Source organism: Jaculus jaculus, chromosome 6 (assembly GCF_020740685.1).
Source record: "Jaculus jaculus isolate mJacJac1 chromosome 6, mJacJac1.mat.Y.cur, whole genome shotgun sequence".
In the NCBI taxonomy this organism is placed as follows: domain Eukaryota; kingdom Metazoa; phylum Chordata; class Mammalia; order Rodentia; family Dipodidae; genus Jaculus; species Jaculus jaculus.
This window is the reverse complement of record NC_059107.1, coordinates 74,646,264-74,661,793: the sequence shown is the minus strand read 5'-3', so window position 1 is coordinate 74,661,793 and position 15,530 is coordinate 74,646,264.

Below are 15,530 nucleotides of genomic sequence, written 5' to 3'. Positions count from 1 at the left end.
TTCAGTGAGTCCAGTCCCACAGCAACTGCCACACAAACACAGACTGTGTCTCTGGCTTGCTCCAGTTCAGATGCCTTCCTGGCCAGCCCCCATTCTCCTGAGATGGGGGAGCACAGACTGTTTCTGGGTCCCAGTGTTCCCAACCAGAGTTTGGGCTGCTTCAGGCCTTGGTACCTCAGTCCCCCTCCAGGTTCAAACCCAGGCAGCTTTGGCATATTACCACTTGAGAATTCAGGCAACTTTGGCACCCCTGTCAGACAGTAGATAGGCAGCAGTGGCAAGTGGGAGCCAAAGCCCAGGCTGTGTGGCAACTGCCCCAGGCTGCCTCAGATTCCCATTGCACTAGAGCCCATGCTGATCCATCCACCTACGTGCCCATCTGTCATGGGCAGACCACAGTGCAAAAGAAATAACATAAAAAATAAAATGCAAGAAAATCCAGTTAGATCACCTAGTCCTACAATGAATAATACATCTAACCAAAACATAGAAGAATCTTCAGGATCAGAACACCAAATTGAAGCTATGAGCAATGCAACCCTGACCAACCTACTGATAGAACTTGCAGGAAAGCAACAGAAGACCGACAATTGTGTGGATGCTGCCATCACTAAGCTAGAATAAATTGATAAGACATTGGAAGGAGTTCAAAGAGAATTGAGTGTTTTGAGGGAGAGTGAAAAAATAAGAGGACCTTAAAAAGCAGCTGGCCATACTAAATGAAGACACAAAGAAATGCAAGGATGAATTCCAATAATTATCAAGAAAATCAGAATATGATATGAAAAGGGAGCTTGATAGAGCAATGAAAATGATACATAGAAAAATAGAAAATGCAAACTTCATTGAACAAGTCCAAAACTCTCTAGAGGCTCTCAAGAATAAAGTCAGCAAAGTGGAGGATAGAAACTCTGATCTGGAAGACAAGATGGAAGAAACAGTTCGAGAGTTCAAACACTTCAGTAAGTTCAAAAGTTCCTGCGAACAGAACATGAGGGAATTGTGGGATACAGTTAAATGTCCTAATATCAGAATCATTGAAATACCAGAAGAAGAATTTCTGACCAAATGCATGGAGAACTTACTTAACAAAATAATTGAATAAAACTTCCCCAGTCTCTTAAAAGAAAGGCCCATCAAGATACAAGAAGCCAACAGAACTCCAAACAGACTGGACCAAAGGAGAAACTCTCCAAGACATATTTTTATTAAGACTCTAAACATTGACACCAAAGGGATTCCTTCTTTTTCTATTTTTGGAAAGCTTAAGAAGCAATGGTGTTAGTTCTCCCTTGAAAGTCTGGTAAAATTCAGCAGTGAGTCCATCTAGGCCTGGACTTTTTTATTTGGGAGAATTTTGATAACTGCTTGGATTTCCATAATTGTTGTAGGTCTATAGGACTATTTATGTTATTAATCTCATCTTGACTTAATTTAGGTAGGTCATATAAATCAAGGAAATCATTCATGTCTTTCAAATTTTCATACGTAGTGGAGTATATGATTTTATAGTATGTCCCTATGATTTTTTGAATTTCTCTGGTATCTGTTGTGATGTTGCCTTTTTCATCTCTAATTTTATTAATTTGTGTCTCTTCTCTCTTTCTTTTGGTCAGATTTGCTAAGGGTTTATCAATCTTGCTTATCCTTTCAAAGATCCAACTCTTTGTTTCATTAATTCTTTGGATTGTTTTTTTTTGTTTCTATTTCATTAATTTCTGCCCTAATCTTTATTATTTCTTCCTGTCTACTTATTTTATTTGCCTTTTCTAATTTTTCCAAGGCTTTAAGGTGAAGCATTAGGTCGTCTACTTGCGACCTTTCTAATTTCTTAATATAGGCACTTAAAGCTATAAATTTACCTTTTAGAACTACCTTCATTGTTTCTCAGACATTTTGTTTGTTGGTTCTCATTATCGTTTGACTCTATAAATTTTTTGATTTCCTTCTTGATTTATTCATTGACACATTCATCATTTAGTAGTGTATTGTCTAGTTTCCATGATTTTGTGTATGCTCTATAGCCTTTCTTGCTATTGATTTGTAGTTTGATTCCATTGTGGTCAGATAGAATGTAAGGAATTATTTCAATTTTCCTGTATTTGTTAAGATTTGTTTTGTGTCCTAATATATGGTCTATTTTAGAGAATGTTCCATGTGCTGCTGAAAAGAATGTGTAATCTGAAGCATTTGGATGAAATGTCCTGTAGATATCTGTTAGGTCCATTGCTTCTATGACCTCATTTTGTCAAGATGCCTCTCTGTTTTTTGGGTTTTTTTTTTTTTGCTGGGATGACCTGACAATTGATGAGAGTGGGGTGTTGAAGTCACCCACTACCACTGTGTTTGGTGTTATCTATGACCTTAGTTCTAATAGTGTTTGTTTGATGAAGTTGGGAGCTCCCATGTTAGGTGCATATATGTTTAGGATTGTAATGTCCGCCTGTTGGAGTGTGCCTTAAATCAATATAAAGTGACCTTCCTTATCTTAATTGACTAACATTGGACTGAAGTCTACCTTATCAGATATTAGGATAGCAACCCCTGCTTGTTTTCTAGGCCCATTTGCTTGAAACACCATTTTCCAACCTTTCACCCTAAGATAATGTCCATCCATTGTAGAATGGTGAGTTTCTTGGGACAGAAAACTGTAGGATCCTTCCTTTTAAGCCAGTCTGCAAACCTGTGTCTTTTGGTTGGACATTAAGGCCTTTGATATTAAGAGATATTATTGAAAGGTATGTATTTTTGTTTGCCTTTTTTTTTTTTTTTTTTTGTAGTTCCAGTTCTACCTTTGCTCTCTTTTGTTAACTAGTATTTGAGTATTGTTTGCTTTTTCCAGGGTCCTTATATGTGTGCTTTTCCTACTCTTCGGCATGGGGATTCTTTCAAGTATTGTCTATAGAGCTGGTTTTGTCTTCAAATACTCCTTTAGCCTCCTTTTGTTGTGGGATGTCCTTATTTCTCCATCTATTTGAATGGGTAGTTTTTCAGGATAAAGTAACCTTGCTTGACAGTTGTTATCTTTCAGAACTTGGAATACATCACTCCAAGCCCTTCTGGCCTTTAAAGTTTGTGTCGAGTAATCTCCTGCAATCTTGATGGGCTTACCTTTGTAGGTAACTTGAGTTTTCTCTCTAACTGCTTTCAATATTTTTTCTTTGTTTGATGTGTTTGATAATTTGATTATAATATGGTGAGGAGAGGTTCTTTCCAGGTTTTTTCTGGATGGTGTTCTAAAGGATTCCTGTATATGCATTGGCACCTCTTTCCCAATTTGAGGGAAGTTTTCTTCTATGATTTTGTTGAAGACACCTACTATGCCTTTTGAGTGAAATTCTTCTCCTTCTACTATGACCTGAATTCTTATTTTTGATCTTTTCATAGTGTCCCGACTATCTTGAAATTCCCATTCATGCTCTTCTATAAGTTTGTCCTTTTCTTTGTTGGACTATATTAGATCTGCCACCTGGTTTTCTAGCTTAGATAGTCTGTCCCCTCCTTCATGCATTCTACTGGTGAGATTTTCTATATAGTTTTTTATTTCATTAAGTGTGTTCTTCATTGCTAGTAATTCTGACTGGTGTTTCTTTACTATGTCTGTTTCCTTATTTATGTTTCGTATTGACCTCTTTGTTTCATGAAATTGGTGTCTGATGTCTTCTTTGATTTCCTCTTTGATTCCTTTGATTTCCTCTCTCATTCCTTTGATTTCTTCTTTGACTTCTTTGAACATATTTACAATCATTCTTTTGAAATCTTTCTCAGGCATTTCCTCTAACTCATTCTCACTGGAGGTCATTTCTGATGCATTAACACTTTTTGGTGGATTTATGTTGTCTTGATTTTTAGTGTTTCCTGTGTTATAATGTATATATTTTTGCATCTTGGATTAAGTTAATGCTTAGATTTTCTAGTTAGCTGGGTATTCTTAACTGTATCAATCTGATTTTATATATATTCAGGGTAGAAGCTTATGGTGTTAGGTATGGCTTTTAAGACTCTCAGAGTATATCTACAATGGTGTTCCTAGGGGTTGGGTTTGCCTGCTATGGGAGTATTCAAGTAGGCTGAGTGGATCAAAATAAGATAGATTCTAAAATTTAACTAAACAATGTACACATTAAATGAAAAACAGTGCTGAATATTTATGCAAGAGTAGGTATCATTGCCACCAGATCCTCTATCAACAAAGACCTTAAAATTTCCTGTCTGTTGTGGGTTCCCAGTCAGCTTGTGACCAAGTGAATCCCTTCCCTGGTATAATCCCAGTTACCTTTTTGGATGATTTTGGTCTCAGTTATGCTGCCCTCTGCTTGCAACCCTCTTTGGTGCCCTGTGAGTTCAAGTAGGCTGGCTGAATCACTGGACCACTGTTTTGTTTTCTGGAGCTTGGCACTGGCCTTTCCTGTGGGGCAAGTCGAGCCTGGCAGCTGTGGCCCCACAGACCTGGCATCGCTGCTGCTGGAGCCCCCACTGCCATTGCTGAGAGGCTGAAAGCCTACTAATTTTTGTGCATTGATTTTGTATCCTGCTACGTTCCTAAAGGAGTTAATCACCTACAAGAGTTTTGGGCTGGAGTCTCTCAAGTCTCTTCTGTATAGAATCATGTCATTGGTGAATAGAGCTAATTTCTTCCTTTCCAAATTGTATGCCGTTTATTTCCTTCTCCTGTCTTATTGCTTGAGCTAGGACTTCCAGTACTATATCGAAGAGCAGAGGTGAGAGTGGACAACCCTGTCTTGTTCCTGATCTCAATAGGAATTCCTCCTGTCTCTCTCCATTAAGAATTATTTGGGATTTAGAAGCTTTTTATATAGCCTTTATTATGTTAAGATATAAACTGGCCATGCCAATTCTTTCCATTGTTTTGATGATGAAGTGATGTTGTATTTTGTCAGAGGCCTTTTCTGTATCAAAATGAACATGTGTTTTTTGTGTTTAAACTTGTTTATATGGTGTGTTTTATTGACAGATTTCCATATGTTGACCCACCTGTGCATTCCTGGGATGAATCCCACTTGATCAAGGTGGATAATGCTTTTGGTGTGTTGTTGGATTCTTTTTTTCAAAGATTTTGTTCAGGATATTTGCATCTGAGCTCATCAGGGAGATAAGCCAGTAGTTTTCTTTTCTTGTGGCATCATCTCTGCCTGGTTTTGGAATTAGGGCAACACTGGCTTCATAGAATGATTTTGGGAGCTTTCCATGTTCTCCAGTTGTGTGGCACAGGTTGAGAAAATTTGTTTGAGTTCCTTCATGAAGGTTTGATAGAATTCAGCTGAAAAGCCATCTGGTCTTGGACTCTTCTTTTGGGGCAAGTTTTTTTTATTACATTTTCAATCTAGATGAGTGTGATAGGTTTGTTTAAGAGATTAATCTGCTCTGAGTTTATCTTTGGTAGATGGTATTGTCTAGGAATTTATCCAATTCCTCTGTATTATCCAGTTTTTGTGAGTAGGGGTTTTGTGAAATAAGTCCTGATGATTAACCCAACTTAATTATAGCTCTTGTGATCTCTTCTTTTTCATTTTGAATTTTGTTAATTTGAAACACCTCTTTTTGTTTGTTTGTTTGTTTGAACAAATTGGTCTGGGGTTTGTCAGTCTTGTTTAGTTTTTCAAATAACCAGATCTTTGTTTTGTCAATTTTCTCAATTGTTTTCTTAGTTTCCAATTCATGAATTTCTCCTCTGATTTTAATTATTTCTTTCTGCCTGGAGCTTTTTGGATTGGATTCTTCTTGTTATTCTAGTGCCTTTAGGTGCATGGTTAGGTTCTTGATTTGGGACTCTCTGTTGTTGTTATAATGGCATTTGGCGCTATGAATTTTCTCCTGGGGACCACCTTCATTGTGTGCCATAAGTTTTGGTATAATGTGTTCTCAATGCCATTCATTTCTAGAAATTTTGTAGTTCCATTTTTTTAATTTTTCCACTACTGATTTATTGTTTTAAAGTGTGCTGTTCAGTTTCCAGGAGCCAATGGGATTCTTGGTGGGTCTTTTGTTGTTAATTTCTAGCAATATATCTTTATGATCTGATATCATACAAGGAATTATGTCAATCTTCCTAAATATATGGAGGCAGGCTTTTTGACCCAGTATGTGATCTATTTTATAGAATGTTCCATGGGCTGCTGAGAAGAATGTGTAGTCTGTGGATTTAGGATTGAGTGTTCTGTAGATGTCTATTAGGGCTAAGTGATGTATGGTTTTGTTGAGCTCACTTACTTCTCTGTTGAGTTTCTGTTTGGATATCTATCTATTACTGATAATGGTGTATTGATGTCCCCAACTATGATGGTGTTAGTGGTTATTTCTGTTTTATTTTCAAGTAGGTTTTCTTTTATGAACTGTGGTGCCCCTGTGTTTGGTGCATAAAGATCTATGGAAACTCTGAAATCCAGCAGGTCCTGGAATGGAACACTTCAAAGTATGAAAAGCCTTGGATTCCAACCCATTCTACTTTACACAGAATAAGTATCCCTCATAAACATGGTGAAATAAAAACCTTCCATGAAAAAAATCAACTCTATGATCATATGAACACAATTCCAAAACTACAGAGAATAGTTGTAAGAATACTCCACACAGAGCCATTAAATTACCAATCTCAAAACCAACAAGAATATTGCAATAGCAAAATAAACCAGGCTTAAAACAGTACATAACACAAGAAAGTACCAAACCCCATAATACACTTCATCATGGCTAGGGTTAATTCAAACCTCACAGCAATAACTTTAAATATTAATGGTCTTAAGTCACCCATATAAAACCACAGAATATTAGAATGGATCAAGAAACTGGACCCTTCTGTCTGCCGTCCTCAAGAAACCCAACTCACCACTAAAGATAGACATCTCCTCAGGATGAAAGGCTGGAAATTGATTTTCTAAGCAAATATAAATAAGAAAACAAGCAGTTGTTAGCATATTGATATATGACAAAATAGACTTCAAACCAAAAGTAATCATAAAGGACAAAGAAGGCCACTTCTTATTCATTAAGGGAATTATCCAACATGAACACATCACAATCATAAATATATATGCACCAAACACAGGGGAACCACAGATTATAAAACAAAATCTACTCAATAGTAAAACAGAAATAAACACCAACACCATCATACTCAGAACTTTCACTACTCTACTATCATCAATAGACAGATCATCCAAGTAGAAAACCATCTGGGAAATAATAGAGCTCAACCACATCATAGATTAACTAGACCTAATGATTATCTGCAGAAATTTCCAGCCCAATTCTACAGAATACACATTCTTCTCAGCAGCCCAAGGAACCTTCTCCAAAATTGACCGATATTAGTCCATAAAGCCTGCCTTCATAAAGTCAAGAAAATTGAAGTAACTTCTATCATTTTAGATCACAATGATTTATCATGAGAAAGTAAGAACAAGAGACACATCAAGAACTTCAACTCCTGGAGACTAAACACACTTTTAAACAATGAATAGGTCATGGAAGAAATATTAAAATTCCTAGAATTGAATGATAATGAAAACACAATCCACAAAAACCTATGGGACTCAATGAACATAGTCATATGGGGAAAATTAATAGCTCTAAATGCCTTCATTACAAACACAGACAGATCACAAGTGAATAACCTGACTGTCCACCTGAAGGCATTGGAAAAACCCAATGAAATCCAAATGGAAACAAACAATCAAGTTTAGAGCAAAATTAATGAATTGGAAATTAAGAAAACAATTTAAATCAATGAAACAAAAAGCTGGTTCTTTGAAAAAATTAAACAAGATTATCAGACCCCTGGACAGACTGACCAAGCAAAAAAGGATAAGTCTCAAATTACCAAAATTATAAATGAAAAAGGAGACATCACAACAAAAGTAAGTGAAATTGGAGGAAACATCAGGGCATACTTCCAAAATTTCTACTCCACATAATTGAATAATCTGGAAGAAATGGATGGATTCCTAGACATATACCAACTACTAAAACCAAACTCAGAGCAGATTAATCTCCTAAACAAACCTATCACATCCATGGATATTAAAAAAGGTAATCAGAAACCTCTCCCAAAAGAAAAGTCCAGGACTGGATGGCTTCTCAGCTGAATTCTATCAAACCTTCATAAAGAAGTGGAACCAATTTTTCTCAAATTATTGTGAATAATCAGAGACCAGGGAATCCTCCCCAACTCATTTTATGAAGGTAGCATTACCCTAATATCAAAAACAGACAAAGGAGGATTTCTGGTTAAGATGGTGGCATAGGTACCACACCAAAAGCCTGGGGGAGGGGGAAACCCAAATAAAAACCCCAGCAAAATACACATATTTACTAAAAAGTGAGGTGCATTGGAAATTGAAATGGCATTGGAGAAGTAGGAGAGATCCAGAGCAATCAGAGCCCACACAGGACCGCAGAAGCAGCTCCAGCAGGTCCTCAGGAACATGGTACCGGAATGTGGTGGCAGTGCACCAGCCAGCCACCAGGTTAGGCTTGAGCCACAGGAAAACCCAAGTGAGGGTATTTTCCACGCACACTGGAGCTCTCTGAAAACTCAAGAACCATGAAGGGAGAACATCAGTGAACAACAGAGGAGCAGATCACAAGGTACAAGAACACATGGAACAGCCAGAAAACGAGAGCAGTATCTGCAGCCTCCCCTCCCCCACCACCAGTGCTCAGCTCCAGTGAAAAGAGCAGCAGATCACGGACACAGCCACACCTACTTGAACCCACAGCGGGACCCAAGCAGAAGCAGCATAACTGAGACCAAAATAATCCCAAAAGGCAAATGGGATTACACCAGGTCAGTAACCACCTAATAAACCTGGTATATAGGCCTGAACCAGAAGTGCTAATGGCACCTCCATAACAGGATAAATTATGTGTTAAATCTGATGGATGATCACATTTTCCATTCTTAAATAAGCTGTATTTTGGACTTGTTATTTGTTGCTTCTTGATTTATAGTGGCTTTGTTTACTTTTCTGTTATACATTAGGGAAGGGTCTCACCTGGTCACAAGCTGACTAGGACCCCTATAGAGACCAGAAATCTTAACCTCCTTGATGTCAGGATTAAGGGAATGGGTGAGGCACCATACAGCCTAAGGGACAGACAGAGGATCTGGTTGTCATAATACCTACTCTTTGATAAATAATCTGTGCTGTTATTCATTGAATGTGTAGCTTGGTTAGTTAAAATTTTGAAACTATCTGCATTTGGTTCCACTCAGCCTACATGAATACTCTCATAACAGACAAACCCAACACTTAGGGTCACTTTTGTAGGTACTCTGAGAGTCTTGAGAGCCATACCTAGCACCTTAAACTCCTGAATATATATAACATCAAATTGATTGATACATCTCATAATACCCAGCTAACTAGAAAATCCAATCATTAAATAATCTAGGATGCAAAAATATATACATTATAACACAAGAAACACAAAAAATCAAGACAATATAAATCCACTGAAAAGTAATAATGCATCAGAAATGACCTCCAGTGAGAACAAGTTAGAGGAAATGCCTGAGAAAGATTTCAAAAGATTGATTATAAATATGTTCAAAGAACTCAAAGAATAAATCAAAGGAAACAAAGAAGACACAGGACACCAATTAAATGAAATAAAAAGATCAATACTAGATATAAATAATGAAATAGAGATAATAATGAAATATAAATAATAAGAAAAACCAGTTAGAATTACTAGCAATAAATAACACAGTTAATGAAAAAAAAAAAAAAAAAAAAGCTCTGTAGAATATCTCACCAGTAGAATGGATGAAAAAGAGGACAGAATATCTAAGTTAGAAAACCAGGTGGCAGATCTAATACAGTCCAACAAAGAGAATGACAAACTAATAGAAAAGTATGGGTGGGAACTTCAAGATATTCAGCACACTATGACAAGATCAAACATAGAATTCAGGGAATAGTATATATATATATATATACATACATGTATATACATATATATATATGTATATATAATATATATATATATATATATATTATATCTCCTCACCATATAATAATCAAACTACCAAACACACAAACACCAAAGGAAAAATATTGAAAGCAGTCAGAGAGAAAAATCAAGTTAACTACAAATGCAAGCCTATCAGGATTACAGCAGATTACTCAACACAAACTGTAAAAGCCAGAACATGCAGTGATGTATTCCAAGTTCTGATCAATAACAACTGTTAACCAAGGTTACTATATCCTGCAAAGCTATCCATTCAAATAGATGGAGAAATAAGGACATTCCATGACAAAAGCAGGCTAAAGGAGTATTTGAAGACAAAACCATCTCTACAGAAAATACTTGAAAGAAGACCCAGATGACCATGGTACCATAAAATTCTATTTCCTAAAAGGCAGACCAAATGGCTGAAACTTTATCAGGCCCTTAGAAGGAACACCTGAACCACAAGACACTGGGGAGGGCATGATGAAGATTAACCTTAATCTTCTACAGCTTCCTGCCCTCCTTTCCCTCTCTCTCTCTTCTCTCTAACTCTTGTATATTAGTTATCTTTTTCCTCCATTTCTTAGTGGGCACTGACCTGTAACTCCCAGTCCTTTCATGTGGCTGTCATTCACAATGAGCTTTTGATCAGAGAGACCTACAAGTTTTCCTAAACGAAAGACAGATTTCTGCCTGAGTACTTGATGGCCCACCAAAGGTTAGTGGTAAGACCCTACTGTTGAAGACAATTTATGTGGTTGACAAGTAAAATGGAAGGGCATGTCTGGAAGTTGGAAGAGAGTCAGTCCCCAGACAGTCAGCATGTTTGCTTCCAGAAGGTGCTACATGGGCGACTGGTGGAAAATGACCAACATCTGTCCAAGCAACGCATGGTCTAACCTACTTAGTAGCAAATAACCTGTTGTGATGCCCACACAAGTGCAATAGTGGCACACAGACATGGTGGGGAACCAACTGCTCTTGAATTGGCTATCTGACCCCCTCAGGGGTAAGGGACCCATAGTTGGAGCTGGGAAAAAAGTCAGAAATTAAATGACCTAATGATTCACCTTAAAGCCTTGGGAAAATAAGAACAAGGCAAATCAAAGTAGATGGGAAGAAATAATAAAGTTTAGGGCAGAAATTAATGCAAAAGAAACAAAAAAAATCCAAAGTATCAATGAAACTCAAGAGTTGGTTCTTTGAAAGGATAAACAAGATTGATAAACCCTTAGCAAATCTGACCAAAAGAGAGAAGAGACATAAATAAAATTAGAGATGGAAAAGGTAATATCACAACAGATGCCAGAATAATTCAAAAAATCATAGGGACATACTATAAAAGCATATATCAACAAAGTATGAAAATCTGAAAGAAATGGACGATTTCCTTGGTTTATATGACCTACTGAAATTAGCTCAAGATGAGATTAATCAGGACAAGTCAGGGGTGTCCCCTGTGCCCACTTTTATTTAATATAGTAGTGGAAGTCTTAGCCATAGCAATAAGACAAGAGACACACATAAAAGTGATACAAATTGAAAGGAAGAGTTCAAGTTATCATTATTTGCATATGACATGATTCTATACATAAAGAACCCTAAAGACTCTACCAGCAAACTATTAATGATAATAAACACCTACAGCCATGTATCAGGATACAAAATAAATACACAGAAATCAGTAGCCTTCCCATATGCTAACAACAAACACACAGAGGATGAAATCAGGGAATCACTCTCATTCACAATTGCATCAATGTGAATAAAGCATCTTGGAATAATCCTAACCAAAGAAGTAAAGGATCTCTACAATGAAAACTATAAAATACTCAAGCAACTAATTGCAGATGGCACTAGGAAATGGAGAAACATCCCTTGTTCCTGAATTGGAAGAATCAATATTGTGAAAATGACAATCTTACCTAAAGCAATCTACACATTTAATGCAATCCCCATCCAAATTCCAAAGGTATTCTTCATGGAAATAGAAGAAACAATCCATTTGGAATCACAAGAAACAATTCATTTGGAATCACATAAAAGCTCGAATATCTAATATAATGCTGAGCAATAAAAATAAGGCTGGTGGTATCACCATACCTAATTTTAACCTTTACTACAGAGCAATAGTAACAAAGCGAGTATGGTACTGACACAAATGCAGAGAAGTAGATCAATGGCACAGAATGGAGGACCCAGATGTAAGTTCAAGTAGCTATAGCCACCTGATATTCAATAAAAATTCCAAGAATACTCACTGGAGGAAAGACACTCTCTTCAGTAAATGGTGTTGGGAAAACTGGATATTTATCTGTAGAAAGATGAAAAATAGATTCTTCTCTGTCTCCATGCACAAGAATTAAATCCAAATGGACTAAAGACCTTAATAACAGACAAGAAACTCTGAAACTGATAGAGGAAAAAGTAGGGGAAACTCTTCAACATAATAGACTTGGCAAAGACTTTCTTAATATAAACCCAATTGCTCAGGCAATAAAACCACAGATTAATCACTGGGACCTCATGAAATTACAAATATTTTGTACTGCATAGGACACTGTGAATAAAGCAAAGAGACAACCTACAGAGTAGGAGAAAGTATTTGCAAGCTGTATATCTGATACAGGATTAATATCTAGGATATACAAAGAACACAAAAAGTCAAATAATAAAAAATCAAAGAAGCCAATTAAAAATGGGCTATGGAGCTAAATTTAGATTTCTAAAAGAAGAAATATGGATGGTGTATAAGCATCTAAAAAATGTTCTACACCCATAGTCATCAGGGAAATGCAGATTAAAGCTACATTGTGATTCCCTCTGACTCCTGTCAGATTGGCTACCGTCAAGAAAACAAATGATCATAAATGCTGGTGGGGATGTGGAAAAAGAGGAACCCTTCTACACTGTTGATGGGAATGCAATCTGGTCCAGCCATTGTGGAAATCAGTGTGGAGGTTCCTAAAACAGCTAAAAATTGATCTACCATATGACACAGCTATAGCACTCCTAGGCATATATCCTAAGGACTCATCTTATTTCCTTAGATGTACCTGCTCAACCATGTTTATTGCTACTGAATTCACAATAGCTGGGAAATGGAAGCAGCCTAGATGTTCCTCAAGTGATGAATGGAGAATGAAGATATGGTACATCTATGCAATGGATTTCTACTCAGTTGTAAAGAAAATTGAAGTTATGAAATTTGCAGGAAAATGGACGGATGTGGAAAGGCTTATACTAAGTGAGGTAACACAGGCCCTGAAAGCCCAGTGTCAAATGTTGATCCTAGCTACAGATGATGGGGATTCTGTGTGAGAAGGAAAAAGCTCAGTAGCAGAGGCCAGTAAGCTAAAAAAGAGACATAAAGGGAAGAGAAAGGAAGGGAGGCGGTTCTTAATAGGTTGGTATTGTATCTACGTAAGTAGAAGAACAGGTTAATGGGGGTGAAAAGGCTCAAAGTGAGGTCAGGGGAAGAGATTGAGTAAAGGAAAGGTGGAGGGAGGGCTAATCAAAATCTAAGATGATATAAATAAATCCAATGGAATCCTCCAGTTTCGGACAATGGAACACTCAGAAGCCATAAACTGTTGCTAGAAAATTTTCAGTGTCCGGGATGGGATACCTTCCAGTGAGTTATTGTCTAGAGAGATCCCTGATGCCCCCAAGACATTATAGGCCATTGATAATGCCCTTGGTTTACCACCAGGAAGATATGGTAAGACCCTATTCCTGAAGACTCCACATACTTGGGCTGCAAGGCCACTGAGAAACCTTCTGGATCTGAGGTGATAACCTCCTCCATGTAGACCAGCCAACAGAAAGCTGGAAGAAGCCATTCTGCATGTAGTTCAATGGGAGAAAGAGAGACCACCAGTGAAGATACTTAACAGTGGACACTGCAAGTCTTATAATTGGCAAGCCAGGCCAATGAGCTAATGAGTGCCATAGTGGCATATCTATCATGGTGGAAACCAACTGCCCTCCAATTGGACTGGAGGCCCACTCCATGGCAAGGAATACATACATCCCTGATACTGAAAACTTAAAACAGGAGTAGTCATGAGCCCTAGGTGTATAACATCTGCTGATATCTGGATAAATGTATATACTATGCTTATGAAACTGCCCAGTAAGCTTCTCTCTTAATATTTATACCCTCATATTAATGCTACTCTCACTTTGCATAGAGAATCTTCTGTTTTCAGATGGCAGTGACCTTGGGACAACTCAGAAGGTATCATAGTGGTGGAAAGAAGTGACTGTAGTACTGAATAACATCTTGTCCCACCTTCCAAGGCTCAGGGTCTAATGTGGAAGATGTGATGGAAAGACTGTAAGAACCAAAGGAAGGGTAGGACTCCTTACAACATGCTTCCTCCAGACATAAAATGGCCTGGATATCCATGACCTCATAGTGCCTGACACTACCTGCAAAAGACCATCATAAGAAGAAGAAAAGATCATGACACCAAAATAAAAGACAGACTGATTGAGATGGGGAGGGGATATTATGGAGAATGGAATTTCAATGGGGAAAGTTGGGGGAGGTTATTACCGTGGGATAATTTTTATAATCATGGAAAACATTAATAAAAATGAGAAAAATAAATGAATTAATTAATTTAAAAATACAAAAACAGAAAAGATGCAACAAGGAAAGAAAATTATAGAACTATATCTGTAATGAACTTAGATGCAAAGCTACTGAACCATGAGGATACTCAACACCTACCAAAACAGAGATCCAGAGTCTCCTAAGAGCTCATAACTGAAGTAGACTTAAAACTCACCCACCACAACTCGGGGAATTTTGCAGAAGAGGTGGTAGAAAGATTGTAAGAGCCACTAGTTGGGACTTCATGCTCATAGACATTCCCTCCCTCCCAAAATAATTGACTGCGGCTCCCACAATGCATCAACCACAACCCCATAGGGAATACCTGCAACCCCACTAAGGAGGGTCCCCAGAGGAATGGGGACAGGGATGAGGGAAAAGAGGGTACTAGCACATGATGTATCCAAACAAAATATTTTGTTAATAATAATAATAATTATTATTATTATATCATTATAATTATTATTATATAATAATATATAATATAGTATAATATTATATATTATATAATTAAAAATATTATATATTATATAATATAATATTATATATAATATAATATTATTATATAATAATTATATAATTATTATTATAAATAATAAATATAATAATTATTAATGTTATTATTATTATTATTATAAAGAAAAAAGGAAATGTTACATTTTAGTCTCTGGTAACAGCCCTGAAAAGATCCCAAAGTAAGTAGGTACTCCTTTCTAGTGAATGATCACTGCACAGAAAAAACATGAGTCCATTTTCTGTAGAATCTCACTGGTTCATTACAGGAGTAGTTTTGGGTGATACAAGTAACCATTTTTCCCACTACCCTCAGTCCAGCATGATCATAGTTTGAAGAATGCACCTTTGATGTTGTCATTTCTGACTAATTTGAAAAAAGGCAGACATTGTGTGGAAAAGGATATGGGGACTGGCC